This window comes from Salminus brasiliensis, chromosome 14 (genome assembly GCF_030463535.1).
Source record: "Salminus brasiliensis chromosome 14, fSalBra1.hap2, whole genome shotgun sequence".
In the NCBI taxonomy this organism is placed as follows: domain Eukaryota; kingdom Metazoa; phylum Chordata; class Actinopteri; order Characiformes; family Bryconidae; genus Salminus; species Salminus brasiliensis.
Window position 1 is genome coordinate 2,059,197 of NC_132891.1, and position 23,999 is coordinate 2,083,195.

At 39.7% G+C, this 23,999-nt stretch overlaps 51 non-coding genes across 51 annotated transcripts; all 51 read left to right on the forward strand.

The window, feature by feature from the left end:
• The first annotated feature begins 1,297 nt into the window (after positions 1–1,297).
• Positions 1,298–1,370, forward strand: trnar-ucg (transfer RNA arginine (anticodon UCG)). The gene has a single exon. It is a non-coding gene; the product is annotated as a tRNA-Arg (tRNA).
• An 87-nt stretch (positions 1,371–1,457) lies between these two features.
• trnag-ccc (transfer RNA glycine (anticodon CCC)) lies at positions 1,458–1,528 on the forward strand. Its single transcript has one exon. It is a non-coding gene; the product is annotated as a tRNA-Gly (tRNA).
• A 160-nt stretch (positions 1,529–1,688) lies between these two features.
• Positions 1,689–1,761, forward strand: trnar-ucg (transfer RNA arginine (anticodon UCG)). Its single transcript has one exon. It is a non-coding gene; the product is annotated as a tRNA-Arg (tRNA).
• Positions 1,762–2,240: 479 nt separating this feature from the next.
• Positions 2,241–2,311, forward strand: trnag-ccc (transfer RNA glycine (anticodon CCC)). The gene has a single exon. It is a non-coding gene; the product is annotated as a tRNA-Gly (tRNA).
• Positions 2,312–3,532: 1,221 nt separating this feature from the next.
• On the forward strand, positions 3,533–3,603 carry trnag-ccc (transfer RNA glycine (anticodon CCC)). Its single transcript has one exon. It is a non-coding gene; the product is annotated as a tRNA-Gly (tRNA).
• Positions 3,604–3,763: 160 nt separating this feature from the next.
• Positions 3,764–3,836, forward strand: trnar-ucg (transfer RNA arginine (anticodon UCG)). The gene has a single exon. It is a non-coding gene; the product is annotated as a tRNA-Arg (tRNA).
• Positions 3,837–4,154: 318 nt separating this feature from the next.
• On the forward strand, positions 4,155–4,227 carry trnar-ucg (transfer RNA arginine (anticodon UCG)). Its single transcript has one exon. It is a non-coding gene; the product is annotated as a tRNA-Arg (tRNA).
• Positions 4,228–4,547: 320 nt separating this feature from the next.
• Positions 4,548–4,620, forward strand: trnar-ucg (transfer RNA arginine (anticodon UCG)). Its single transcript has one exon. It is a non-coding gene; the product is annotated as a tRNA-Arg (tRNA).
• Positions 4,621–6,269: 1,649 nt separating this feature from the next.
• trnag-ccc (transfer RNA glycine (anticodon CCC)) lies at positions 6,270–6,340 on the forward strand. The gene has a single exon. It is a non-coding gene; the product is annotated as a tRNA-Gly (tRNA).
• Positions 6,341–6,500: 160 nt separating this feature from the next.
• Positions 6,501–6,573, forward strand: trnar-ucg (transfer RNA arginine (anticodon UCG)). The gene has a single exon. It is a non-coding gene; the product is annotated as a tRNA-Arg (tRNA).
• A 1,264-nt stretch (positions 6,574–7,837) lies between these two features.
• Positions 7,838–7,908, forward strand: trnag-ccc (transfer RNA glycine (anticodon CCC)). Its single transcript has one exon. It is a non-coding gene; the product is annotated as a tRNA-Gly (tRNA).
• Positions 7,909–8,068: 160 nt separating this feature from the next.
• trnaq-uug (transfer RNA glutamine (anticodon UUG)) lies at positions 8,069–8,141 on the forward strand. Its single transcript has one exon. It is a non-coding gene; the product is annotated as a tRNA-Gln (tRNA).
• An 89-nt stretch (positions 8,142–8,230) lies between these two features.
• On the forward strand, positions 8,231–8,301 carry trnag-ccc (transfer RNA glycine (anticodon CCC)). Its single transcript has one exon. It is a non-coding gene; the product is annotated as a tRNA-Gly (tRNA).
• A 160-nt stretch (positions 8,302–8,461) lies between these two features.
• Positions 8,462–8,534, forward strand: trnar-ucg (transfer RNA arginine (anticodon UCG)). Its single transcript has one exon. It is a non-coding gene; the product is annotated as a tRNA-Arg (tRNA).
• Positions 8,535–8,852: 318 nt separating this feature from the next.
• trnar-ucg (transfer RNA arginine (anticodon UCG)) lies at positions 8,853–8,925 on the forward strand. Its single transcript has one exon. It is a non-coding gene; the product is annotated as a tRNA-Arg (tRNA).
• A 321-nt stretch (positions 8,926–9,246) lies between these two features.
• trnar-ucg (transfer RNA arginine (anticodon UCG)) lies at positions 9,247–9,319 on the forward strand. Its single transcript has one exon. It is a non-coding gene; the product is annotated as a tRNA-Arg (tRNA).
• Positions 9,320–9,798: 479 nt separating this feature from the next.
• On the forward strand, positions 9,799–9,869 carry trnag-ccc (transfer RNA glycine (anticodon CCC)). Its single transcript has one exon. It is a non-coding gene; the product is annotated as a tRNA-Gly (tRNA).
• A 160-nt stretch (positions 9,870–10,029) lies between these two features.
• Positions 10,030–10,102, forward strand: trnaq-uug (transfer RNA glutamine (anticodon UUG)). The gene has a single exon. It is a non-coding gene; the product is annotated as a tRNA-Gln (tRNA).
• Positions 10,103–10,422: 320 nt separating this feature from the next.
• Positions 10,423–10,495, forward strand: trnar-ucg (transfer RNA arginine (anticodon UCG)). The gene has a single exon. It is a non-coding gene; the product is annotated as a tRNA-Arg (tRNA).
• Positions 10,496–10,813: 318 nt separating this feature from the next.
• trnar-ucg (transfer RNA arginine (anticodon UCG)) lies at positions 10,814–10,886 on the forward strand. The gene has a single exon. It is a non-coding gene; the product is annotated as a tRNA-Arg (tRNA).
• Positions 10,887–11,366: 480 nt separating this feature from the next.
• On the forward strand, positions 11,367–11,437 carry trnag-ccc (transfer RNA glycine (anticodon CCC)). The gene has a single exon. It is a non-coding gene; the product is annotated as a tRNA-Gly (tRNA).
• A 160-nt stretch (positions 11,438–11,597) lies between these two features.
• Positions 11,598–11,670, forward strand: trnar-ucg (transfer RNA arginine (anticodon UCG)). The gene has a single exon. It is a non-coding gene; the product is annotated as a tRNA-Arg (tRNA).
• A 479-nt stretch (positions 11,671–12,149) lies between these two features.
• trnag-ccc (transfer RNA glycine (anticodon CCC)) lies at positions 12,150–12,220 on the forward strand. The gene has a single exon. It is a non-coding gene; the product is annotated as a tRNA-Gly (tRNA).
• A 160-nt stretch (positions 12,221–12,380) lies between these two features.
• On the forward strand, positions 12,381–12,453 carry trnar-ucg (transfer RNA arginine (anticodon UCG)). The gene has a single exon. It is a non-coding gene; the product is annotated as a tRNA-Arg (tRNA).
• Positions 12,454–12,771: 318 nt separating this feature from the next.
• trnar-ucg (transfer RNA arginine (anticodon UCG)) lies at positions 12,772–12,844 on the forward strand. The gene has a single exon. It is a non-coding gene; the product is annotated as a tRNA-Arg (tRNA).
• A 479-nt stretch (positions 12,845–13,323) lies between these two features.
• Positions 13,324–13,394, forward strand: trnae-cuc (transfer RNA glutamic acid (anticodon CUC)). Its single transcript has one exon. It is a non-coding gene; the product is annotated as a tRNA-Glu (tRNA).
• A 1,489-nt stretch (positions 13,395–14,883) lies between these two features.
• Positions 14,884–14,954, forward strand: trnag-ccc (transfer RNA glycine (anticodon CCC)). The gene has a single exon. It is a non-coding gene; the product is annotated as a tRNA-Gly (tRNA).
• Positions 14,955–15,114: 160 nt separating this feature from the next.
• trnar-ucg (transfer RNA arginine (anticodon UCG)) lies at positions 15,115–15,187 on the forward strand. Its single transcript has one exon. It is a non-coding gene; the product is annotated as a tRNA-Arg (tRNA).
• A 318-nt stretch (positions 15,188–15,505) lies between these two features.
• Positions 15,506–15,578, forward strand: trnar-ucg (transfer RNA arginine (anticodon UCG)). The gene has a single exon. It is a non-coding gene; the product is annotated as a tRNA-Arg (tRNA).
• Positions 15,579–15,664: 86 nt separating this feature from the next.
• trnag-ccc (transfer RNA glycine (anticodon CCC)) lies at positions 15,665–15,735 on the forward strand. The gene has a single exon. It is a non-coding gene; the product is annotated as a tRNA-Gly (tRNA).
• A 319-nt stretch (positions 15,736–16,054) lies between these two features.
• trnag-ccc (transfer RNA glycine (anticodon CCC)) lies at positions 16,055–16,125 on the forward strand. Its single transcript has one exon. It is a non-coding gene; the product is annotated as a tRNA-Gly (tRNA).
• A 160-nt stretch (positions 16,126–16,285) lies between these two features.
• Positions 16,286–16,358, forward strand: trnar-ucg (transfer RNA arginine (anticodon UCG)). The gene has a single exon. It is a non-coding gene; the product is annotated as a tRNA-Arg (tRNA).
• Positions 16,359–16,676: 318 nt separating this feature from the next.
• On the forward strand, positions 16,677–16,749 carry trnar-ucg (transfer RNA arginine (anticodon UCG)). Its single transcript has one exon. It is a non-coding gene; the product is annotated as a tRNA-Arg (tRNA).
• A 479-nt stretch (positions 16,750–17,228) lies between these two features.
• trnag-ccc (transfer RNA glycine (anticodon CCC)) lies at positions 17,229–17,299 on the forward strand. Its single transcript has one exon. It is a non-coding gene; the product is annotated as a tRNA-Gly (tRNA).
• Positions 17,300–17,618: 319 nt separating this feature from the next.
• Positions 17,619–17,689, forward strand: trnag-ccc (transfer RNA glycine (anticodon CCC)). The gene has a single exon. It is a non-coding gene; the product is annotated as a tRNA-Gly (tRNA).
• Positions 17,690–18,401: 712 nt separating this feature from the next.
• trnag-ccc (transfer RNA glycine (anticodon CCC)) lies at positions 18,402–18,472 on the forward strand. The gene has a single exon. It is a non-coding gene; the product is annotated as a tRNA-Gly (tRNA).
• A 160-nt stretch (positions 18,473–18,632) lies between these two features.
• trnar-ucg (transfer RNA arginine (anticodon UCG)) lies at positions 18,633–18,705 on the forward strand. The gene has a single exon. It is a non-coding gene; the product is annotated as a tRNA-Arg (tRNA).
• Positions 18,706–18,792: 87 nt separating this feature from the next.
• Positions 18,793–18,863, forward strand: trnag-ccc (transfer RNA glycine (anticodon CCC)). Its single transcript has one exon. It is a non-coding gene; the product is annotated as a tRNA-Gly (tRNA).
• Positions 18,864–19,023: 160 nt separating this feature from the next.
• trnar-ucg (transfer RNA arginine (anticodon UCG)) lies at positions 19,024–19,096 on the forward strand. The gene has a single exon. It is a non-coding gene; the product is annotated as a tRNA-Arg (tRNA).
• A 320-nt stretch (positions 19,097–19,416) lies between these two features.
• trnar-ucg (transfer RNA arginine (anticodon UCG)) lies at positions 19,417–19,489 on the forward strand. The gene has a single exon. It is a non-coding gene; the product is annotated as a tRNA-Arg (tRNA).
• Positions 19,490–19,968: 479 nt separating this feature from the next.
• trnag-ccc (transfer RNA glycine (anticodon CCC)) lies at positions 19,969–20,039 on the forward strand. Its single transcript has one exon. It is a non-coding gene; the product is annotated as a tRNA-Gly (tRNA).
• Positions 20,040–20,590: 551 nt separating this feature from the next.
• trnar-ucg (transfer RNA arginine (anticodon UCG)) lies at positions 20,591–20,663 on the forward strand. Its single transcript has one exon. It is a non-coding gene; the product is annotated as a tRNA-Arg (tRNA).
• An 89-nt stretch (positions 20,664–20,752) lies between these two features.
• On the forward strand, positions 20,753–20,823 carry trnag-ccc (transfer RNA glycine (anticodon CCC)). The gene has a single exon. It is a non-coding gene; the product is annotated as a tRNA-Gly (tRNA).
• Positions 20,824–21,373: 550 nt separating this feature from the next.
• On the forward strand, positions 21,374–21,446 carry trnar-ucg (transfer RNA arginine (anticodon UCG)). Its single transcript has one exon. It is a non-coding gene; the product is annotated as a tRNA-Arg (tRNA).
• An 87-nt stretch (positions 21,447–21,533) lies between these two features.
• Positions 21,534–21,604, forward strand: trnag-ccc (transfer RNA glycine (anticodon CCC)). The gene has a single exon. It is a non-coding gene; the product is annotated as a tRNA-Gly (tRNA).
• A 160-nt stretch (positions 21,605–21,764) lies between these two features.
• trnar-ucg (transfer RNA arginine (anticodon UCG)) lies at positions 21,765–21,837 on the forward strand. The gene has a single exon. It is a non-coding gene; the product is annotated as a tRNA-Arg (tRNA).
• Positions 21,838–22,316: 479 nt separating this feature from the next.
• Positions 22,317–22,387, forward strand: trnag-ccc (transfer RNA glycine (anticodon CCC)). Its single transcript has one exon. It is a non-coding gene; the product is annotated as a tRNA-Gly (tRNA).
• A 160-nt stretch (positions 22,388–22,547) lies between these two features.
• Positions 22,548–22,620, forward strand: trnar-ucg (transfer RNA arginine (anticodon UCG)). The gene has a single exon. It is a non-coding gene; the product is annotated as a tRNA-Arg (tRNA).
• Positions 22,621–22,938: 318 nt separating this feature from the next.
• trnar-ucg (transfer RNA arginine (anticodon UCG)) lies at positions 22,939–23,011 on the forward strand. The gene has a single exon. It is a non-coding gene; the product is annotated as a tRNA-Arg (tRNA).
• Positions 23,012–23,721: 710 nt separating this feature from the next.
• On the forward strand, positions 23,722–23,794 carry trnar-ucu (transfer RNA arginine (anticodon UCU)). The gene has a single exon. It is a non-coding gene; the product is annotated as a tRNA-Arg (tRNA).
• An 88-nt stretch (positions 23,795–23,882) lies between these two features.
• On the forward strand, positions 23,883–23,953 carry trnaw-cca (transfer RNA tryptophan (anticodon CCA)). The gene has a single exon. It is a non-coding gene; the product is annotated as a tRNA-Trp (tRNA).
• The last annotated feature ends 46 nt before the right edge of the window (positions 23,954–23,999 follow it).

Consider the following 23,999-nt stretch of genomic DNA (forward strand, 5'->3'; position numbering starts at 1 on the left):
TTGCTTGAGTTTTGCCCAGTGTTCTAGTGTATAAGGCATCAGCCTTCGGAGCTGAGGATTGTGGGTTCGAATCCCATCTGGGTCAAATCATGCTGGAAAATGGACTTCTCCTTCTTTGCTTATGTAACGAATACGTCTGACTTACCAATAAACCCTGATTTACTTGCCACTGTGCTAATGGTGTAGTGGTGTAGTGGGTTCGAGTCCCATCTGGGTCAAATCATGGTGGGAGGTACAGGAGCCTGTTTTTTGCTTTATTTACAAATACTTTTGACTGACCAAGAAATCCTGGTTAGCCGGGCACTGTGCTAATGGTGTAGTGGTATGATGCAGGTTCCCATTCTTGCGACCTGGGTTTGATTCCCGGTTGGCACAATTTTCTTACTAATTTGCAATTTGTGGGAATCGTCTACCAGATGAAATGATTTTAAATACTGCTTTGCTTGTGAATTGAAATGAACATATCCAGCAACACTTCTGCGCAATTTTGTTACAATTTTTCCTTTGATATTTTTAAAAAACTGTTATTGAGTTAATGGATAAGGCATCAGCCTTCGGAGCTGAGGATTGTGGGTTCGAGTCCCATCTGGGTCAAATCATGGTGGGAGGTAAAAGGGCTTGTTTTTTTGCTTTTTTTTACAAATACTTTTGATTGACCAAGAAATCCTGATCTCCTGGTGACTGCGCTAATGCTGTAGTGATATCATGCAAGATTCCCATTCTTGTGACCCTGGTTTGATTCCCGTTTGGCGCAATTTTCTTACTAATTTGCAATTTGTGGGTGTCGTATATCAGATCAAATGATTTTAAATATTGTTTTGCTTGTGAATTGAAATGTACATATCCAGCAACACTTCTGCGCAATTTTGTTACAATTTTTCCTTTGATATTTTTAAAAATCTTTGCTTGAGTTTTGCCCAGTGTTCTAGTGTATAAGGCATCAGCCTTCGGAGCTGAGGATTGTGGGTTCGAATCCCATCTGGGTCAAATCATGCTGGAAAATGGACTTCTCCTTCTTTGCTTATGTAACGAATACGTCTGACTTACCAATAAACCCTGATTTACTTGCCACTGCGCTAATGGTGTAGTGGTATCATGCAAGATTCCCATTCTTGTGACCCGGGTTCGGTTGGCGCAATTTTCTTACTAATTTGCAATTTGTGGGAATCGTGTACCAGAACAAATGATTTCAAATACTGCTTTGCTTGTGAATTGAAATGTACATATCCAGCAACCCTTCTGCTCTATTTTGTTTAAATTTTTCCTTTGATAGTTTTAAAAATGTCAGCTTGAGTTTGGCCCAGTGGCCTAATGGATAAGACATCAGCCTTCGGAGCTGAGGATTGTGGGTTCGAGTCCCATCTGGGTCAAATCATGGTGGGAGGTACAGGAGCCTGTTTTTTGCATTATTTACAAATAGTTTTGACTGACCAAGAAATCCTGGTCAGCCCGGCACTGTGCTAATGGTGTAGTGGTATCATGCAGGATTCCCATTCTTGCGACCTGGGTTTGATTCCCGGTTGGCACAATTTTCTTACTAATTTGCAATTTGTGGGAATCGTCTACCAGATGAAATGATTTTAAATACTGCTTTGCTTGTGAATTGAAATGAACATATCCAGCAACACTTCTGCGCAATTTTGTTACAATTTTTCCTTTGATATGTTTAAAAAACTCTTATTGAGTTTGGCCCAGTGGCCTAATGGATAAAGCATCAGCCTTCGGAGTTGAGGATTGTGGGTTCGAGTCCCATCTGGGTCAATCCATGGTGGGAGGTACAAGAGCTTGTTTTTTTGCTTTTTTTTACGAATACTTTTGATTGACCAAGAAATCCTGATCTCCTGGTGACTGCGCTAATGGTTTAGTGGTATCATGCAGGATTCCCATTCTTGTGACCCTGGTTTGATTCCCGTTTGGCGCAATTTTCTTACTAATTTGCAATTTGTGGGTGTCTTGTATCAGATCAAATGATTTTAAATATTGTTTTGCTTGTGAATTGAAATGTACATATCCAGCAACACTTCTGCGCAATTTTGTTACAATTTTTCATTTGATATTTTTAAAAATCTTTGCTTGAGTTTTGCCCAGTGTTCTAATGTATAAGGCATCAGCCTTTGCAGCTGAGGATTGTGGGTTCGATTCCCATCTGGGTCAAGTCATGCTGGAAAATGGACTTCTCCTTCTTTGCTTATGTAACGAATACGTCTGACTTACCAATAAACCCTGATTTACTTGCCACTGCGCTAATGGTGTAGTGGTATCATGCAAGATTCCCATTCTTGTGACCCAGGTTCGATTCCTGGTTGGTGCAACTTTGTTACTAATTTGCAATTTGTGGGAATCGTGTATCAGATCAAATGATTTTAAATATTGTTTTGCTTGTGAATTGAAATGTACATATCCAGCAACACTTCTGCGCAATTTTGTTACAATTTTTCCTTTGATATTTTTTTAAATCTTTGCTTGAGTTTTGCCCAGTGTTCTAGTGTATAAGGCATCAGCCTTCGGAGCTGAGGATTGTGGGTTCGAATCCCATCTGGGTCAAATCATGCTGGAAAATGGACTTCTCCTTCTTTGCTTATGTAACGAATACGTCTGACTTACCAATAAACCCTGATTTACTTGCCACTGTGCTAATGGTGTAGTGGTGTAGTGGGTTCGAGTCCCATCTGGGTCAAATCATGGTGGGAGGTACAGGAGCCTGTTTTTTGCTTTATTTACAAATACTTTTGACTGACCAAGAAATCCTGGTTAGCCGGGCACTGTGCTAATGGTGTAGTGGTATCATGCAGGTTCCCATTCTTGCGACCTGGGTTTGATTCCCGGTTGGCACAATTTTCTTACTAATTTGCAATTTGTGGGAATCGTCTACCAGATGAAATGATTTTAAATACTGCTTTGCTTGTGAATTGAAATGAACATATCCAGCAACACTTCTGCGCAATTTTGTTACAATTTTTCCTTTGATATTTTTAAAAAACTGTTATTGAGTTAATGGATAAGGCATCAGCCTTCGGAGCTGAGGATTGTGGGTTCGAGTCCCATCTGGGTCAAATCATGGTGGGAGGTAAAAGGGCTTGTTTTTTTGCTTTTTTTTACAAATACTTTTGATTGACCAAGAAATCCTGATCTCCTGGTGACTGCGCTAATGCTGTAGTGATATCATGCAAGATTCCCATTCTTGTGACCCTGGTTTGATTCCCGTTTGGCGCAATTTTCTTACTAATTTGCAATTTGTGGGTGTCGTATATCAGATCAAATGATTTTAAATATTGTTTTGCTTGTGAATTGAAATGTACATATCCAGCAACACTTCTGCGCAATTTTGTTACAATTTTTCCTTTGATATTTTTAAAAATCTTTGCTTGAGTTTTGCCCAGTGTTCTAGTGTATAAGGCATCAGCCTTCGGAGCTGAGGATTGTGGGTTCGAATCCCATCTGGGTCAAATCATGCTGGAAAATGGACTTCTCCTTCTTTGCTTATGTAACGAATACGTCTGACTTACCAATAAACCCTGATTTACTTGCCACTGCGCTAATGGTGTAGTGGTATCATGCAAGATTCCCATTCTTGTGACCCGGGTTCGATTCCCGGTTGGTGCAATTTTCTTACTAATTTGCAATTTGTGGGAATCGTGTACCAGAACAAATGATTTCAAATACTGCTTTGCTTGTGAATTGAAATGCACATATCCAGCGACCCTTCTGCTCTATTTTGTTTCAATGTTTCCTTTGATATTTTTAAAAATGTCAGCTTGAGTTTGGCCCAGTGGCCTAATGGATAAGGCATCAGCCTTCGGAGCTGAGGATTGTGGGTTCAAGTCCTACCTGGGTCAAATCATGGTGGGAGGTACATGAGCCTGTTTTTTGCTTTATTTACAAATACTTTTGACTGACCAAGAAATCCTGATCAGCAGGTTACTGTGCTAACGTTGTAGTGGTATCATGCAGGATTCCCATTCTTGCGACCTGGGTTTGATTCCCGGTTGGCACAATTTTCTTACTAATTTGCAATTTGTGGGAATCGTCTACCAGATGAAATGATTTTAAATACTGCTTTGCTTGTGAATTGAAATGAACATATCCAGCAACACTTCTGCGAAATTTTGTTACAATTTTTCCTTTGATATTTTAAAAAAACTCTGCTTGAGTTTGGCCCAGTGGCCTAATGGATAAGGCATCAGCCTTCGGAGCTGAGGATTGTGGGTTTGAGTCCCATCTGGGTCAAATCATGGTGGGAGGTACAAGAGCTTGTTTTTTTGCTTTTTTTTACGAATACTTTTGATTGACCAAGAAATCCTAATCTCCTGGTTACTGCGCTAATGCTGTAGTGGTATCATGCAGGATTCCCATTCTTGCGACCTGGGTTTGATTCCCGGTTGGCACAATTTTCTTACTAATTTGCAATTTGTGGGAATCGTCTACCAGATGAAATGATTTTAAATACTGCTTTGCTTGTGAATTGAAATGAACATATCCAGCAACACTTCGGCGATATTTTGTTACAATTTTTCCTTTGATATTTTTAAAAAACTCTTATTGAGTTTGGCCCAGTGGCCTAATGGATAAGGCATCAGCCTTCGGAGCTGAGGATTGTGGGTTCGAGTCCCATCTGGGTCAAATCATGGTGGGAGGTACAAGGGCTTGTTTTTTTGCTTTTTTTTACAAATACTTTTGATTGACCAAGAAATCCTGATCTCCTGGTGACTGCGCTAATGCTGTAGTGATATCATGCAAGATTCCCATTCTTGTGACCCTGGTTTGATTCCCGTTTGGCGCAATTTTCTTACTAATTTGCAATTTGTGGGTGTCGTATATCAGATCAAATGATTTTAAATATTGTTTTGCTTGTGAATTGAAATGTACATATCCAGCAACACTTCTGCGCAATTTTGTTACAATTTTTCATTTGATATTTTTAAAAATCTTTGCTTGAGTTTTGCCCAGTGTTCTAATGTATAAGGCATCAGCCTTTGCAGCTGAGGATTGTGGGTTCGATTCCCATCTGGGTCAAGTCATGCTGGAAAATGGACTTCTCCTTCTTTGCTTATGTAACGAATATGTCTGACTTACCAATAAAGCCTGACTTACTTGCCACTGCGCTAATGGTGTAGTGGTATCATGCAAGATTCCCATTCTTGTGACCCTGGTTTGATTCCCGTTTGGCGCAATTTTCTTACTAATTTGCAATTTGTGGGTGTCGTGTATCAGATCAAATGATTTTAAATATTGTTTTGCTTGTGAATTGAAATGTACATATCCAGCAACACTTCTGCGCAATTTTGTTACAATTTTTCATTTGATATTTTAAAAAATCTTTGCTTGAGTTTTGCCCAGTGTTCTAATGTATAAGGCATCAGCCTTTGCAGCTGAGGATTGTGGGTTCGATTCCCATCTGGGTCAAGTCATGCTGGAAAATGGACTTCTTCTTTGCTTATGTAACGAATACGTCTGACTTACCAATAAAGCCTGACTTACTTGCCACTGCGCTAATGGTGTAGTGGTATCATGCAGGATTCCCATTCTTGCGACCTGGGTTTGATTCCCGGTTGGCACAATTTTCTTACTAATTTGCAATTTGTGGGAATTGTCTACCAGATGAAATAATTTTAAATACTGCTTTGCTTGTGAATTGAAATGAACATATCCAGCAACACTTCTGCGCAAATTTGTTACAATTTTTCCTTTGATATTTTTAAAAAACTCTTATTGAGTTTGGCCCAGTGGCCTAATGTATAAGGCATCAGCCTTCGGAGCTGAGGATTGTGGGTTCGAGTCCCCTCTGGGTCAAATCATGGTGGGAGGTACAAGGGCTTGTTTTTTTGCTTTTTTTTACAAATACTTTTGATTGACCAAGAAATCCTGATCTCCTGGTGACTGCGCTAATGCTGTAGTGGTATCATGCAAGATTCCCATTCTTGTGACCCTGGTTTGATTCCTGTTTGGCGCAATTTTCTTACTAATTTGCAATTTGTGGGTGTCGTATATCAGATCAAATGATTTTAAATATTGTTTTGCTTGTGAATTGAAATGTACATATCCAGCAACACTTCTGCGCAATTTTGTTACAATTTTTCATTTGATATTTTTAAAAATCTTTGCTTGAGTTTTGCCCAGTGTTCTAATGTATAAGGCATCAGCCTTTGCAGCTGAGGATTGTGGGTTCGATTCCCATCTGGGTCAAGTCATGCTGGAAAATGGACTTCTCCTTCTTTGCTTATGTAACGAATACGTCTGACTTACCAATAAACCCTGATTTACTTGCCACTGCGCTAATGGTGTAGTGGTATCATGCAAGATTCCCATTCTTGTGACCCGGGTTCGATTCCCGGTTGGCGCAATTTTCTTGTTATTTTGCAATTTGTGGGAATCGTGTACCAGAACAAATGATTTCAAATACTGCTTTGCTTGTGAATTGATATGTACATATCCAGCAACCCTTTTGCTCTATTTTGTTTCAATTTTTCCTTTGATAGTTTTAAAAATGTCATCTTGAGTTTGGCCCAGTAGCCTAATGGATAAGGCATCAGCCTTCGGAGCTGAGGATTGTGGGTTCGAGTCCCATCTGGGTCAAATCATGGTGGGAGGTACAGGAGCCTGTTTTTTGCTTTATTTACAAATACTTTTGACTGACCAAGAAATCCTGGTCAGCTGGGCACTGTGCTAATGGTGTAGTGGTATCATGCAGGATTCCCATTCTTGCGACCTGGGTTTGATTCCAGGTTGGCACAATTTTCTTACTAATTTGCAATTTGTGGGAATCGTCTACCAGATGAAATGATTTTAAATACTGCTTTGCTTGTGAATTGAAATGAACATATCCAGCAACACTTCTGCGAAATTTTGTTACAATTTTTCCTTTGATATTTTAAAAAAACTCTGCTTGAGTTCGGCCCAGTGGCCTAATGGATAAGGCATCAGCCTTCAGAGCTGAGGATTGTGGGTTCGAGTCCCATCTGGGTCAAATCATGGTGGGAAGTACAAGAGCTTGTTTTTTTGCTTTTTTTTTACGAATACTTTTGATTGACCAAGAAATCCTGATCTCCTGGTTACTGCGCTAATGCTGTAGTGGTATCATGCAGGATTCCCATTCTTGCGACCTGGGTTTGATTCCTGGTTGGCACAATTTTCTTACTAATTTGCAATTTGTGGGAATCGTCTACCAGATGAAATGATTTTAAATACTGCTTTGCTTGTGAATTGAAATGAACATATCCAGCAACACTTCTGCGAAATTTTGTTACAATTTTTCCTTTGATATTTTTAAAAAACTCTTATTGAGTTTGGCACAGTGGCCTAATGGATAAGCCATCAGCCTTCGGAGCTGAGGATTGTGGGTTCGAGTCCCATCTGGGTCAAATCATGGTGGGAGGTACAAGAGCTTGTTTTTTTGCTTTTTTTTACAAATACTTTTGATTGACCAAGAAATCCTGATCTCCTGGTGACTGCGCTAATGCTGTAGTGGTATCATGCAAGATTCCCATTCTTGTGACCCTGGTTTGATTCCCGTTTGGCGCAATTTTCTTACTAATTTGCAATTTGTGGGTGTCGTATATCAGATCAAATGATTTTAAATATTGTTTTGCTTGTGAATTGAAATGTACATATCCAGCAACACTTCTGCGCAATTTTGTTACAATTTTTCATTTGATATTTTTAAAAATCTTTGCTTGAGTTTTGCCCAGTGTTCTAATGTATAAGGCATCAGCCTTTGCAGCTGAGGATTGTGGGTTCGATTCCCATCTGGGTCAAGTCATGCTGGAAAATGGACTTCTCCTTCTTTGCTTATGTAACGAATACGTCTGACTTACCAATAAAGCCTGACTTACTTGCCACTGCGCTAATGGTGTAGTGGTATCATGCAAGATTCCCATTCTTGTGACCCAGGTTCGATTCCTGGTTGGCGCAACTTTGTTACTAATTTCCAATTTGTGGGAATCGTGTATCAGATCAAATGATTTTAAATATTGTTTTGCTTGTGAATTGAAATGTACATATCCAGCAACACTTCTGCGCAATTTTGTTACAATTTTTCCTTTGATATTTTTTAACATCTTTGCTTGAGTTTGGCCCAGTGGCCTAATGGATAAGGCATCAGCCTTTGGAGCTGAGGATTGTGGGTTCGAGTCCCATCTGGGTCAAATCATGGTGGGAGGAACAAGAGCTTGTTTTTTTGCTTTTTTTTACGAATACTTTTGATTGACCAAGAAATCCTGATCTCCTGGTGACTGCGCTAATGCTGTAGTGGTATCATGCAAGATTCCCATTCTTGTGACCCGGGTTCGATTCCTGGTTGGCGCAATTTTCTTGTTATTTTGCAATTTGTGGGAATCGTGTACCAGAACAAATGATTTCAAATACTGCTTTGCTTGTGAATTGATATGTACATATCCAGCAACCCTTTTGCTCTATTTTGTTTCAATTTTTCCTTTGATAGTTTTAAAAATGTCATCTTGAGTTTGGCCCAGTGGCCTAATGGATAAGGCATCAGCCTTCGGAGCTGAGAATTGTGGGTTCGAGTCCCATCTGGGTCAAATCATGGTGGGAGGTACAGGAGCCTGTTTTTTGCTTTATTTACAAATACTTTTGACTGACCAAGAAATCCTGGTCAGCCGGGCACTGTGCTAATGGTGTAGTGGTATCATGCAGGATTCCCATTCTTGCGACCTGGGTTTGATTCCAGGTTGGCACAATTTTCTTACTAATTTGCAATTTGTGGGAATCGTCTACCAGATGAAATGATTTTAAATACTGCTTTGCTTGTGAATTGAAATGAACATATCCAGCAACACTTCTGCGAAATTTTGTTACAATTTTTCCTTTGATATTTTAAAAAAACTCTGCTTGAGTTCGGCCCAGTGGCCTAATGGATAAGGCATCAGCCTTCGGAGCTGAGGATTGTGGGTTCGAGTCCCATCTGGGTCAAATCATGGTGGGAAGTACAAGAGCTTGTTTTTTTGCTTTTTTTTTACGAATACTTTTGATTGACCAAGAAATCCTGATCTCCTGGTTACTGCGCTAATGCTGTAGTGGTATCATGCAGGATTCCCATTCTTGCGACCTGGGTTTGATTCCTGGTTGGCACAATTTTCTTACTAATTTGCAATTTGTGGGAATCGTCTACCAGATGAAATAATTTTAAATACTGCTTTGCTTGTGAATTGAAATGAACATATCCAGCAACACTTCTGCGAAATTTTGTTACAATTTTTCCTTTGATATTTTTAAAAAACTCTTATTGAGTTTGGCACAGTGGCCTAATGGATAAGGCATCAGCCTTCGGAGCTGAGGATTGTGGGTTCGAGTCCCATCTGGGTCAAATCATGGTGGGAGGTACAAGAGCTTGTTTTTTTGCTTTTTTTTACAAATACTTTTGATTGACCAAGAAATCCTGATCTCCTGGTGACTGCGCTAATGCTGTAGTGGTATCATGCAAGATTCCCATTCTTGTGACCCTGGTTTGATTCCCGTTTGGCGCAATTTTCTTACTAATTTGCAATTTGTGGGTGTCGTAAATCAGATCAAATGATTTTAAATATTGTTTTGCTTGTGAATTGAAATGTACATATCCAGCAACACTTCTGCGCAATTTTGTTACAATTTTTCATTTGATATTTTTAAAAATCTTTGCTTGAGTTTTGCCCAGTGTTCTAATGTATAAGGCATCAGCCTTTGCAGCTGAGGATTGTGGGTTCGATTCCCATCTGGGTCAAGTCATGCTGGAAAATGGACTTCTCCTTCTTTGCTTATGTAACGAATACGTCTGACTTACCAATAAAGCCTGACTTACTTGCCACTGCGCTAATGGTGTAGTGGTATCATGCAAGATTCCCATTCTTGTGACCCAGGTTCGATTCCTGGTTGGCGCAACTTTGTTACTAATTTGCAATTTGTGGGAATCGTGTATCAGATCAAATGATTTTAAATATTGTTTTGCTTGTGAATTGAAATGTACATATCCAGCAACACTTCTGCGCAATTTTGTTACAATTTTTCCTTTGATATTTTTTAACATCTTTGCTTGAGTTTGGCCCAGTGGCCTAATGGATAAGGCATCAGCCTTTGGAGCTGAGGATTGTGGGTTCGAGTCCCATCTGGGTCAAATCATGGTGGGAGGTACAAGAGCTTGTTTTTTTGCTTTTTTTTACGAATACTTTTGATTGACCAAGAAATCCTGATCTCCTGGTGACTGCGCTAATGCTGTAGTGGTATCATGCAAGATTCCCATTCTTGTGACCCTGGTTTGATTCCCGTTTGGCGCAATTTTCTTACTAATTTGCAATTTGTGGGTGTCGTATATCAGATCAAATGATTTTAAATATTGTTTTGCTTGTGAATTGAAATGTACATATCCAGCAACACTTCTGCGCAATTTTGTTTCATTTTTTCCTTTGATATTTTTAAAAATGTCAGCTTGAGTTTAGCCCAGTGGCCTAATGGATAAGGCATCAGCCTTCGGAGCTGAGGATTGTGGGTTCGAGTCCCATCTGGGTCAAATCATGGTGGGAGGTACAGGAGCCTGTTTTTTGCTTTATTTACAAATACGTTTGACTGACCAAGAAATCCTGGTCAGCCGGGCACTGTGCTAATGGTGTAGTGGTATCATGCAGGATTCCCATTCTTGCGACCTGGGTTTGATTTCCGGTTGGCACAATTTTCTTACTAATTTGCAATTTGTGGGAATCGTCTACCAGATGAAATGATTTTAAATACTGCTTTGCTTGTGAATTGAAATGAACATATCCAGCAACACTTCTGCAAAATTTTGTTACAATTTTTCCTTTGATATTTTAAAAAAACTCTGCGTGAGTTTGGCCCAGTGGCCTAATGGATAAGGCATCAGCCTTCGGAGCTGAGGATTGTGGGTTTGAGTCCCATCTGGGTCAAATCATGGTGGGAGGTACAAGAGCTTGTTTTTTTGCTTTTTTTTTACGAATACTTTTGATTGACCAAGAAATCCTGATCTCCTGGTGACTGCGCTAATGCTGTAGTGGTATCATGCAAGATTCCCATTCTTGTGACCCTGGTTTGATTCCTGGTTGGTGCAGCTTTGTTACTAATTTGCAATTTGTGGGAATCGTGTATCAGATCAAATGATTTTAAATATTGGTTTGCTTGTGAATTGAAATGTACATATCCAGCAACACTTCTGCGCAATTTTGTTACAATTTTTCCTTTGATATTTTAAAAAATCTTTGCTTGAGTTTTGCCCAGTGTTCTAATGTATAAGGCATCAGCCTTCGGAGCTGAGGATTGTGGGTTCGAATCCCATCTGGGTCAAATCATGCTGGAAAATGGACTTCTCCTTCTTTGCTTATGTAACGAATACGTCTGACTTACCAATAAACCCTGATTTACATACCACTGCGCTAATGGTGTAGTGGTATCATGCAAGATTCCCATTCTTGTGACCCGGGTTCGATTCCCGGTTGGTGCAATTTTCTTACTAATTTGCAATTTGTGGGAATCGTGTACCAGAACAAATGATTTCAAATACTGCTTTGCTTGTGAATTGAAATGTACATATCCAGCAACCCTTCTGCTCTATTTTGTTTCAATTTTTCCTTTGATAGTTTTAAAAATGTCAGCTTGAGTTTGGCCCAGTGGCCTAATGGATAAGGCATCAGCCTTCGGAGCTGAGGATTGTGGGTTCGAGTCCCATCTGTGTCAAATCATGGTGGGAGGTACAAGAGCTTGTTTTTTTGCTTTTTTTTACGAATACTTTTGATTGACCAAGAAATCCTGATCTCCTGGTGACTGCGCTAATGCTGTAGTTGTATCATGCAAGATTCCCATTCTTGTGACCCTGGTTTGATTCCCGTTTGGCGCAATTTTCTTACTAATTTGCAATTTGTGGGTGTCGTATATCAGATCAAATGATTTTAAATATTGTTTTGCTTGTGAATTGAAATGTACATATCCAGCAACACTTCTGTGCAATTTTGTTACAATTTTTCCTTTGATATTTTTAAAAATCTTTGCTTGAGTTTTGCCCAGTGTTCTAATGTATAAGGCATCAGCCTTTGCAGCTGAGGATTGTGGGTTCGATTCCCATCTGGGTCAAGTCATGCTGGAAAATGGACTTCTCCTTCTTTGCTTATGTAACGAATACGTCTGACTTACCAATAAAGCCTGACTTATTTGCCGCGGCGCTAATGGTGTAGTGGTATCATGCAAGATTCCCATTCTTGTGACCCGGGTTCGATTCCCGGTTGGCGCAATTTTCTTACTAATTTGCAATTTGTGGGAATCGTGTACCAGAACAAATGATTTCAAATACTGCTTTGCTTGTGAATTGAAATGCACATATCCAGCGACCCTTCTGCTCTATTTTGTTTCAATGTTTCCTTTGATATTTTTAAAAATGTCAGCTCGAGTTTGGCCCAGTGGCCTAATGGATAAGGCATCAGCCTTCGTAGCTGAGGATTGTGGGTTCAAGTCCCACCTGGGTCAAATCATGGTGGGAGGTACATGAGCCTGTTTTTTGCTTTATTTACAAATACTTTTGACTGACCAAGAAATCCTGATCAGCAGGTTACTGTGCTAACATTGTAGTGGTATCATGCAGGATTCCCATTCTTGCGACCTGGGTTTGATTCCCGGTTGGCGCAATTTTCTTACTAATTTGCAATTTGTGGGAATCGTCTACCAGATGAAATGATTTTAAATACTGCTTTGCTTGTGAATTGAAATGAACATATCCAGCAACACTTCTGCGCAATTTTGTTACAATTTTTCCTTTGATATTTTTAAAAAACTCATATTGAGTTTGGCCCAGTGGCAAAATGGATAAAGCATCAGCCTTCGGAGCTGAGGATTGTGGGTTCGAGTCCCATCTGGGTCAATCCATGGTGGGAGGTTCAAGAGCTTGTTTTTTTGCTTTTTTTTACGAATACTTTTGATTGACCAAGAAATCCTGATCTCCTGGTGACTGCGCTAATGGTTTAGTGGTATCATGCAGGATTCCCATTCTTGTGACCCTGGATTGATTTCCGTTTGGCGCAATTTTCTTACTAATTTGCAATTTGTGGGTGTCGTATATCAGATCAAATGATTTTAAATATTGTTTTGCTTGTGAATTGAAATGTACATATCCAGCAACTCTTCTGCGCAATTTTGTTACAATTTTTCATTTGATATTTTTAAAAATCTTTGCTTGAGTTTTGCCCAGTGTTCTATTGTATAAGGCATCAGCCTTTGCAGCTGAGGATTGTGGGTTCGATTCCCATCTGGGTCAAGTCATGCTGGAAAATGGACTTCTCCTTCTTTGCTTATGTAACGAATACGTCTGACTTACCAATAAACCCTGATTTACTTGCCACTGCGCTAATGGTGTAGTGGTATCATGCAAGATTCTCATTCTTGTGACCCAGGTTCGATTCCTGGTTGGTGCAACTTTGTTACTAATTTGCAATTTGTGGGTGTCGTATATCAGATCAAATGATTTTAAATATTGTTTTGCTTGTGAATTGAAATGTACATATCCAGCAACACTTCTGCGCAATTTTGTTACAATTTTTCATTTGATATTTTTAAAAATCTTTGCTTGAGTTTTGCCCAGTGTTCTAATGTATAAGGCATCAGCCTTTGCAGCTGAGGATTGTGGGTTCGATTCCCATCTGGGTCAAGTCATGCTGGAAAATGGACTTCTCCTTCTTTGCTTATGTAACGAATATGTCTGACTTACCAATAAAGCCTGACTTACTTGCCACTGCGCTAATGGTGTAGTGGTATCATGCAAGATTCCCATTCTTGTGACCCTGGTTTGATTCCCGTTTGGCGCAATTTTCTTACTAATTTGCAATTTGTGGGTGTCGTGTATCAGATCAAATGATTTTAAATATTGTTTTGCTTGTGAATTGAAATGTACATATCCAGCAACACTTCTGCGCAATTTTGTTACAATTTTTCATTTGATATTTTAAAAAATCTTTGCTTGAGTTTTGCCCAGTGTTCTAATGTATAAGGCATCAGCCTTTGCAGCTGAGGATTGTGGGTTCGATTCCCATCTGGGTCAAGTCATGCTGGAAAATGGACTTCTTCTTTGCTTATGTAACGAATACGTCTGACTTACCAATAAAGCCTGACTTACTTGCCACTGCGCTAATGGTGTAGTGGTATCATGCAGGATTCCCATTCTTGCGACTTGGGTTTGATTCCCGGTTGGCACAATTTTCTTACTAATTTGCAATTTGTGGGAATCGTCTACCAGATGAAATAATTTTAAATACTGCTTTGCTTGTGAATTGAAATGAACATATCCAGCAACACTTCTGCGCAAATTTGTTACAATTTTTCCTTTGATATTTTTAAAAAACTCTTATTGAGTTTGGCCCAGTGGCCTAATGTATAAGGCATCAGCCTTCGGAGCTGAGGATTGTGGGTTTGAGTCCCCTCTGGGTCAAATCATGGTGGGAGGTACAAGGGCTTGTTTTTTTGCTTTTTTTTACAAATACTTTTGATTGACCAAGAAATCCTGATCTCCTGGTGACTGCGCTAATGCTGTAGTGGTATCATGCAAGATTCCCATTCTTGTGACCCTGGTTTGATTCCTGTTTGGCGCAATTTTCTTACTAATTTGCAATTTGTGGGTGTCGTATATCAGATCAAATGATTTTAAATATTGTTTTGCTTGTGAATTGAAATGTACATATCCAGCAACACTTCTGCGCAATTTTGTTACAATTTTTCATTTGATATTTTTAAAAATCTTTGCTTGAGTTTTGCCCAGTGTTCTAATGTATAAGGCATCAGCCTTTGCAGCTGAGGATTGTGGGTTCGATTCCCATCTGGGTCAAGTCATGCTGGAAAATGGACTTCTCCTTCTTTGCTTATGTAACGAATACGTCTGACTTACCAATAAACCCTGATTTACTTGCCACTGTGCTAATGGTGTAGTGGTATCATGCAAGATTCCCATTCTTGTGACCCGGGTTCGATTCCCGGTTGGCGCAATTTTCTTGTTATTTTGCAATTTGTGGGAATCGTGTACCAGAACAAATGATTTCAAATACTGCTTTGCTTGTGAATTGATATGTACATATCCAGCAACCCTTTTGCTCTATTTTGTTTCAATTTTTCCTTTGATAGTTTTAAAAATGTCATCTTGAGTTTGGCCCAGTGGCCTAATGGATAAGGCATCAGCCTTCGGAGCTGAGGATTGTGGGTTCGAGTCCCATCTGGGTCAAATCATGGTGGGAGGTACAGGAGCCTGTTTTTTGCTTTATTTACAAATACTTTTGACTGACCAAGAAATCCTGGTCAGCCGGGCACTGTGCTAATGGTGTATTGGTATCATGCAGGATTCCCATTCTTGCGACCTGGGTTTGATTCCAGGTTGGCACAATTTTCTTACTAATTTGCAATTTGTGGGAATCGTCTACCAGATGAAATGATTTTAAATACTGCTTTGCTTGTGAATTGAAATGAACATATCCAGCAACACTTCTGCGAAATTTTGTTACAATTTTTCCTTTGATATTTTAAAAAAACTCTGCTTGAGTTCGGCCCAGTGGCCTAATGGATAAGGCATCAGCCTTCGGAGCTGAGGATTGTGGGTTCGAGTCCCATCTGGGTCAAATCATGCTGGAAAATGGACTTCTCCTTCTTTGCTTATGTAACGAATACGTCTGACTTACCAATAAACCCTGATTTACTTACCACTGCGCTAATGGTGTAGTGGTATCATGCAAGATTCCCATTCTTGTGACCCTGGTTTGATTCCTGGTTGGTGCAGCTTTGTTACTAATTTGCAATTTGTGGGAATCGTGTATCAGATCAAATGATTTTAAATATTGTTTTGCTTGTGAATTGAAATGTACATATCCAGCAACACTTCTGCGCAATTTTGTTACAATTTTTCCTTTGATATTTTAAAAAATCTTTGCTTGAGTTTTGCCCAGTGTTCTAATGTATAAGGCATCAGCCTTCGGAGCTGAGGATTGTGGGTTCGAATCCCATCTGGGTCAAATCATGCTGGAAAATGGACTTCTCCTTCTTTGCTTATGTAACGAATACGTCTGACTTACCAATAAACCCTGATTTACTTACCGCTGCGCTAATGGTGTAGTGGTATCATGCAAGATTCCCATTCTTGTGACCTGGGTTCGATTCCCGGTTGGTGCAATTTTCTTACTAATTTGCAATTTGTGGGAATCGTGTACCAGAACAAATGATTTCAAATACTGCTTTGCTTGTGAATTGAAATGTACATATCCAGCAACCCTTCTGCTCTATTTTGTTTCATTTTTTCCTTTGATATTTTTAAAAATGTCAGCTTGAGTTTGGCCCAGTGGCCTAATGGATAAGGCATCAGCCTTCGGAGCTGAGGATTGTGGGTTCGAGTCCCATCTGGGTCAAATCATGGTAGGAGGTACAGGAGCCTGTTTTTTGCTTTATTTACAAATACTTTTGACTGACCAAGAAATCCTGGTCAGCCGGGCACTGTGCTAATGGTGTAGTGGTATCATGCAGGATTCCTATTCTTGCGACCTGGGTTTGATTCCCGGTTGGCACAATTTTCTTACTAATTTGCAATTTGTGGGAATCGTCTACCAGATGAAATGATTTTAAATACTGCTTTGCTTGTGAATTGAAATGAACATATCCAGCAACACTTCTGCGAAATTTTGTTACAATTTTTCCTTTGATATTTTAAAAAAACTCTGCTTGAGTTTGGCCCAGTGGCCTAATGGATAAGGCATCAGCCTTCGGAGCTGAGGATTGTGGGTTCGAGTCCCATCTGGGTCAAATCATGGTGGGAGGTACAAGAGCTTGTTTTTTTGCTTTTTTTTACGAATACTTTTGATTGACCAAGAAATCCTGATCTCCTGGTGACTGCGCTAATGCTGTAGTGGTATCATGCAAGATTCCCATTCTTGTGACCCTGGTTTGATTCTCGTTTGGCGCAATTTTCTTACTAATTTGCAATTTGTGGGTGTCGTATATCAGATCAAATGATTTTAAATATTGTTTTGCTTGTGAATTGAAATGTACATATCCAGCAACACTTCTGTGCAATTTTGTTACAATTTTTCATTTGATATTTTTAAAAATCTTTGCTTGAGTTTTGCCCAGTATTCTAATGTATAAGGCATCAGCCTTTGCAGCTGAGGATTGTGGGTTCGATTCCCATCTGGGTCAAGTCATGCTGGAAAATGGACTTCTCCTTCTTTGCTTATGTAACGAATACGTCTGACTTACCAATAAAGCCTGACTTACTTGCCACGGCGCTAATGGTGTAGTGGTATCATGCAAGATTCCCATTCTTGTGACCCAGGTTCGATTCCTGGTTGGCGCAACTTTGTTACTAATTTGCAATTTGTGGGAATCGTGTATCAGATCAAATGATTTTAAATATTGTTTTGCTTGTGAATTGAAATGTACATATCCAGCAACACTTCTGCGCAATTTTGTTACAATTTTTCCTTTGATATTTTTAAAAATCTTTGCTTGAGTTTTGCCCAGTGTTCTAGTGTATAAGGCATCAGCCTTCGGAGCTGAGGATTGTGGGTTCGAATCCCATCTGGGTCAAATCATGCTGGAAAATGGACTTCTCCTTCTTTGCTTATTTAACGAATACGTCTGACTTACCAATAAACCCTGATTTACTTGCCACTGCGCTAATGGTGTAGTGGTATCATGCAAGATTCCCATTCTTGTGACCCGGGTTCGATTCCCGGTTGGCGCAATTTTCTTACTAATTTGCAATTTGTGGGAATCGTGTACCAGAACAAATGATTTCAAATACTGCTTTGCTTGTGAATTGAAATGTACATATCCAGCAACCCTTCTGCTCTATTTTGTTTCATTTTTTCCTTTGATATTTTTAAAAATGTCAGCTTGAGTTTAGCCCAGTGTTCTAATGGATAAGGCATCAGCCTTCGGAGCTGAGGATTGTGGGTTCGAGTCCCATCTTGGTCAAATCATGGTGGGAGGTACAAGAGCTTGTTTTTTTGCTTTTTTTTACGAATACTTTTGATTGACCAAGAAATCCTGATCTCCTGGTGACTGCGCTAATGCTGTAGTGGTATCATGCAAGATTCCCATTCTTGTGACCCTGGTTTGATTCCCGTTTGGCGCAATTTTCTTACTAATTTGCAATTTGTGGGTGTCGTATATCAGATCAAATGATTTTAAATATTGTTTTGCTTGTGAATTGAAATGTACATATCCAGCAACACTTCTGCGCAATTTTGTTACAATTTTTCCTTTGATATTTTTAAAAATCTTTGCTTGAGTTTTGCCCAGTGTTCTAGTGTATAAGGCATCAGCCTTCGGAGCTGAGGATTGTGGGTTCGAATCCCATCTGGGTCAAATCATGCTGGAAAATGGACTTCTCCTTCTTTGCTTATGTAACGAATACGTCTGACTTACCAATAAACCCTGATTTACTTGCCACTGCGCTAATGGTGTAGTGGTATCATGCAAGATTCCCATTCTTGTGACCCGGGTTCGATTCCCGGTTGGCGCAATTTTCTTGTTATTTTGCAATTTGTGGGAATCGTGTACCAGAACAAATGATTTCAAATACTGCTTTGCTTGTGAATTGAAATGTACATATCCAGCAACCCTTCTGCTCTATTTTGTTTCAATTTTTCCTTTGATAGTTTTAAAAATGTCAGCTTGAGTTTGGCCCAGTGGCCTAATGGATAAGGCATCAGCCTTCGGAGCTGAGGATTGTGGGTTTGAGTCCCATCTGGGTCAAATCATGGTGGGAGGTACAGGAGCCTGTTTTTTGCTTTATTTACAAATACTTTTGACTGACCAAGAAATCCTGGTCAGCCGGGCACTGTGCTAATGGTGTAGTGGTATCATGCAGGATTCCCATTCTTGCGACCTGGGTTTGATTCCCGGTTGGCACAATTTTCTTACTAATTTGCAATTTGTGGGAATCGTCTACCAGATGAAATGATTTTAAATACTGCTTTGCTTGTGAATTGAAATGAACATATCCAGCAACACTTCTGCGAAATTTTGTTACAATTTTTCCTTTGATATTTTAAAAAAACTCTGCTTGAGTTTGGCCCAGTGGCCTAATGGATAAGGCATCAGCCTTCGGAGCTGAGGATTGTGGGTTCAAGTCCCATCTGGGTCAAATCATGGTGGGAGGTACAAGAGCTTGTTTTTTTGCTTTTTTTTACGAATACTTTTGATTGACCAAGAAATCCAGATCTCCTGGTTACTGCGCTAATGCTGTAGTGGTATCATGCAGGATTCCCATTCTTGCGACCTGGGTTTGATTCCCGGTTGGCACAATTTTCTTACTAATTTGCAATTTGTGGGAATCGTCTACCAGATGAAATGATTTTAAATACTGCTTTGCTTGTGAATTGAAATGAACATATCCAGCAACACTTCTGCGCAAATTTGTTAAAATTTTTCCTTTGATATTTTTAAAAAACTCTTATTGAGTTTGGCCCAGTGGCCTAATGGATAAGGCATCAGCCTTCGGAGCTGAGGATTGTGGGTTCGAGTCCCCTCTGGGTCAAATCATGGTGGGAGGTACAAGGGCTTGTTTTTTTGCTTTTTTTTACAAAAACTTTTGATTGACCAAGAAATCCTGATCTCCTGGTGACTGCGCTAATGCTGTAGTGGTATCATGCAAGATTCCCATTCTTGTGACCCTGGTTTGATTCCTGGTTGGTGCAGCTTTGTTACTAATTTGCAATTTGTGGGAATCGTGTATCAGATCAAATGATTTTAAATATTGTTTTGCTTTTGAATTGAAATGTACATATCCAGCAACACTTCTGCGCAATTTTGTTACAATTTTTCCTTTGATATTTTTAAAAATCTTTGCTTGAGTTTTGCCCAGTGTTCTAATGTATAAGGCATCAGCCTTCGGAGCTGAGGATTGTGGGTTCGAATCCCATCTGGGTCAAATCATGCTGGAAAATGGACTTCTCCTTCTTTGCTTATGTAACGAATACGTCTGACTTACCAATAAACCCTGATTTACTTGCCACTGCGCTAATGGTGTAGTGGTATCATGAAAGATTCCCATTCTTGTGACCCGGGTTCGATTCCCGGTTGGCGCAGTTTTCTTACTAATTTGCAATTTGTGGGAATCGTGTACCAGAACAAATGATTTCAAATACTGCTTTGCTTGTGAATTGAAATGAACATATCCAGCAACCCTTCTGCTCTATTTTGTTTCATTTTTTCCTTTGATATTTTTAAAAATGTCAGCTTGAGTTTGGCCCAGTGGCCTAATGGATAAGGCATCAGCCTTCAGAGCTGAGGATTGTGGGTTCAAGTCCCATCTGGGTCAAATCATGGTAGGAGTTACAGGAGCCTGTTTTTTGCTTTATTTACAAATACTTTTGACTGACCAAGAAATCCTGGTCAGCCGGGCACTGTGCTAATGGTGTAGTGGTATCATGCAGGATTCCTATTCTTGCGACCTGGGTTTGATTCCCGGTTGGCACAATTTTCTTACTAATTTGCAATTTGTGGGAATCGTCTACCAGATGAAATGATTTTAAATACTGCTTTGCTTGTGAATTGAAATGAACATATCCAGCAACACTTCCGCGAAATTTTGTTACAATTTTTCCTTTGATATTTTAAAAAAACTCTGCTTGAGTTTGGCCCAGCGGCCTAATGGATAAGGCATCAGCCTTCGGAGCTGAGGATTGTGGGTTCGAGTCCCATCTGGGTCAAATCATGGTGGGAGGTACAAGAGCTTGTTTTTTTGCTTTTTTTTACGAATACTTTTGATTGACCAAGAAATCCTGATCTCCTGGTGACTGCGCTAATGCTGTAGTGGTATCATGCAAGATTCCCATTCTTGTGACCCAGGTTCGATTCCTGGTTGGCGCAACTTTGTTACTAATTTGCAATTTGTGGGAATCGTGTATCAGATCAAATGATTTTAAATATTGTTTTGCTTGTGAATTGAAATGTACATATCCAGCAACACTTCTGCGCAATTTTGTTACAAGTTTTCCTTTGATATTTTTAAAAATCTTTGCTTGAGTTTTGCCCAGTGTTCTAGTGTATAAGGCATCAGCCTTCGGAGCTGAGGATTGTGGGTTCGAATCCCATCTGGGTCAAATCATGCTGGAAAATGGACTTCTCCTTCTGTGCTTATGTAACGAATACGTCTGACTTACCAATAAACCCTGATTTGCTTGCCACTGCGCTAATGGTGTAGTGGTATCATGCAAGATTCCCGTTCTTGTGACCCTTGTTCGATTCCCGGTTGGCGCAATTTTCTTACTAATTTGCAATTTGTGGGAATCGTGTACCAGAACAAATGATTTCAAATACTGCTTTGCTTGTGAATTGAAATGTACATATCCAGCAACCCTTCTGCTCTATTTTGTTTAAATTTTTCCTTTGATATTTTTAAAAATGTCAGCTTGAGTTTGGCCCAGTGGCCTAATGGATAAGGCATCAGCCTTCGGAGCTGAGGATTGTGGGTTCGAGTCCCATCTGGGTCAAATCATGGTGGGAGGTACAGGAGCCTGTTTTTTGCTTTATTTACAAATACTTTTGACTGACCAAGAAATCCTGGTCAGCTGGGCACTGTGCTAATGGTGTAGTGGTATCATGCAGGATTCCCATTCTTGCGACCTGGGTTTGATTCCCGGTTGGCACAATTTTCTTACTAATTTGCAATTTGTGGGAATCGTCTACCAGATGAAATGATTTTAAATACTGCTTTGCTTGTGAATTGAAATGAACATATCCAGCAACACTTCTGCGAAATTTTGTTACAATTTTTCCTTTGATATTTTAAAAAAACTCTGCTTGAGTTTGGCCCAGTGGCCTAATGGATAAGGCATCAGCCTTCGGAGCTGAGGGTTGTGGGTTCAAGTCCCATCTGGGTCAAATCATGGTGGGAGGTACAAGAGCTTGTTTTTTTGCTTTTTTTTACGAATACTTTTGATTGACCAAGAAATCCTGATCTCCTGGTGACTGCGCTAATGCTGTAGTGGTATCATGCAAGATTCCCATTCTTGTGACCCTGGTTTGATTCCCGTTTGGCGCAATTTTCTTACTAATTTGCAATTTGTGGGTGTCGTATATCAGATCAAATGATTTTAAATATTGTTTTGCTTGTGAATTGAAATGTACATATCCAGCAACACTTCTGCGCAATTTTGTTACAATTTTTCATTTGATATTTTTAAAAATCTTTGCTTGAGTTTTGCCCAGTGTTCTAGTGTATAAGGCATCAGCCTTCGGAGCTGAGGATTGTGGGTTCGAATCCCATCTGGGTCAAATCATGCTGGAAAATGGACTTCTCCTTCTTTGCTTATGTAACGAATACGTCTGACTTACCAATAAACCCTGATTTACTTGCCACTGCGCTAATGGTGTAGTGGTATCATGCAAGATTCCCATTCTTGTGACCCGGGTTCGATTCCCGGTTGGCGCAATTTTCTTACTAATTTGCAATTTGTGGGAATCGTGTACCAGAACAAATGATTTCAAATACTGTTTTGCTTGTGAATTGAAATGTACATATCCAGCAACCCTTCTGCTCTATTTTGTTTCATTTTTTCCTTTGATATTTTTAAAAATGTCAGCTTGAGTTTGGCCCCGTGGCCTAATGGATAAGGCATCAGCCTTCGGAGCTGAGGATTGTGGGTTCGAGTCCCATCTGGGTCAAATCATGGTGGGAGGTACAGGAGCCTGTTTTTTGCTTTATTTACAAATACTTTTGACTGACCAAGAAATCCTGGTCAGCCGGGCACTGTCCTAATAGTGTAGTGGTATCATGCAGGATTCCCATTCTTGCGACCTGGGTTTGATTCCCGGTTGGCACAATTTTCTTACTAATTTGCAATTTGTGGGAATCGTCTACCAGATGAAATGATTTTAAATACTGCTTTGCTTGTGAATTGAAATGAACATATCCAGCAACACTTCTGCGAAATTTTGTTACAATTTTTCCTTTGATATTTTTAAAAATGTCAGCTTGAGTTTGGCCCAGTGGCCTAATGGATAAGGCATCAGCCTTCGGAGCTGAGAATTGTGGGTTCGAGTCCCATCTGGGTCAAATCACGGTGGGAGGTACAAGAGCTTGTTTTTTTGCTTTTTTTTACGAATACTTTTGATTTACCAAGAAATCCTGATCTCCTGGTGACTGCGCTAATGCTGTAGTGGTATCATGCAAGATTCCCATTCTTGTGACCCTGGTTTGATTCCCGTTTGGCGCAATTTTCTTACTAATTTGCAATTTGTGGGTGTCGTATATCAGATCAAATGATTTTAAATATTGTTTTGCTTGTGAATTGAAATGTACATATCCAGCAACACTTCTGCGCAATTTTGTTACAATTTTTCATTTGATATTTTTAAAAATCTTTGCTTGAGTTTTGCCCAGTGTTCTAATGTATAAGGCATCAGCCTTTGCAGCTGAGGATTGTGGGTTCGATTCCCATCTGGGTCAAGTCATGCTGGAAAATGGACTTCTCCTTCTTTGCTTATGTAACGAATATGTCTGACTTACCAATAAAGCCTGACTTACTTGCCACTGTGCTAATGGTGTAGTGGTATCATGCAGGATTCCCATTCTTGCGACCTGGGTTTGATTTCCGGTTGGCACAATTTTCTTACTAATTTGCAATTTGTGGGAATCGTCTACCAGATGAAATGATTTTAAATACTGCTTTGCTTGTGAATTGAAATGAACATATCCAGCAACGCTTCTGCGAAATTTTGTTACAATTTCTCCTTTGATATTTTAAAAAAACGCTGCTTGAGGTTGGCCCAGTGGCCTAATGGATAAGGCATCAGCCTTCTGAGTTGAGGATTGTGGGTTCGAGTCCCATCTGGGTCAAATCATGGTGGGAGGTACAAGAGCTTGTTTTTTTGCTTTTTTTAAGAATACTTTTGACTGACCAAGAAATCCTGATCTGCTGTTGACTGCGCTAATGGTGTAGTGGTATCATGCAGGATTCCAGTTCTTGTGACCTGGGTTCGATTCCTGGTTGGCGCAACTTTGGTACCAATTTGTGGGCGTTGTGTATCAGATCAAATGATTT